The following is a 752-nucleotide window of genomic DNA, read 5'->3' as shown; positions in this document are numbered from 1 at the left end:
TGAAGTCTCACTTCCCATTTGTATAGTTCATTATGTAGAAGCTAGATTTTTTTTTGGCCTTATTTTCCTGCTTCATAACTGTCCTGGCTTTGTTTGGTTTGAATTCACCCTTTGTTTTTTAAAAGGGCAAGCAATCCACTTCTCACTATATCCCTAATATTACAGGTTTCCCTCACTTTATGCAGGGTTCTGTATATGGGAATTTGTTCTTATGTGATTACTGTTTTTACACACTAAGTTCATTACTTGCGAGGTAAATTGGTTATATGCGAGGTAAATCTCTAGGGGGAGGGGCAAGGTGCAGCCCAGTGGCTGCAGGCAGGTAGCATTGGCAGCTCCTGGGGCAAAGCAGAGGGAACTGTCAGTGGGTGTGTGGTGCGGGATGGAAGAGGTGCGGCTCTTGTTGCTATGTGCACCCTGGGGGGCTGCACCGGGCTTTTCCTGGGGGGGAGGGTCTCCCCAGATCTGTGTGGGACAAGGGCAAGCTACTGTTGTAGGCTGGGGCCAGTGGCAGCACCCAGCTTTTCCCAGCAGGGGTTGGGCTGGGCCGTGCTGCACTTGGGGCGGGCAGGGTGGTGCTGGGGTGGGGGTGCTACAGCCCCCCTCCCAACACCACTTGCCTGCTCCGAGTGCAGCACGGCCCAGCCCCAGCCCCCCACTGGGAAGGGCTGGTGCCACCACTGGCCCCTGCCCGCAGCAGCCTGCCCTTGTCCTGCATACAGATATGGGGGCACATGCCCCCTGGGAAGAGC

General features: G+C 55.1%; 1 protein-coding gene across 1 annotated transcript in view; it reads right to left on the bottom strand.

The window, feature by feature from the left end:
- Window positions 1-752, bottom strand: part of LCTL (lactase like) — a 21,885-nt gene that overhangs the window by 9,222 nt on the left and 11,911 nt on the right. The window lies entirely within an intron of this gene.

The sequence above is a fragment of the Gavialis gangeticus genome, unplaced genomic scaffold, assembly GCF_001723915.1.
Source record: "Gavialis gangeticus isolate Ggan-Ray unplaced genomic scaffold, GavGan_comp1, whole genome shotgun sequence".
NCBI classification, from domain to species: domain Eukaryota; kingdom Metazoa; phylum Chordata; order Crocodylia; family Gavialidae; genus Gavialis; species Gavialis gangeticus.
The sequence above is the reverse complement of the archived record's forward strand: the minus strand, read 5'-3'. Positions and strand labels throughout refer to the sequence as shown.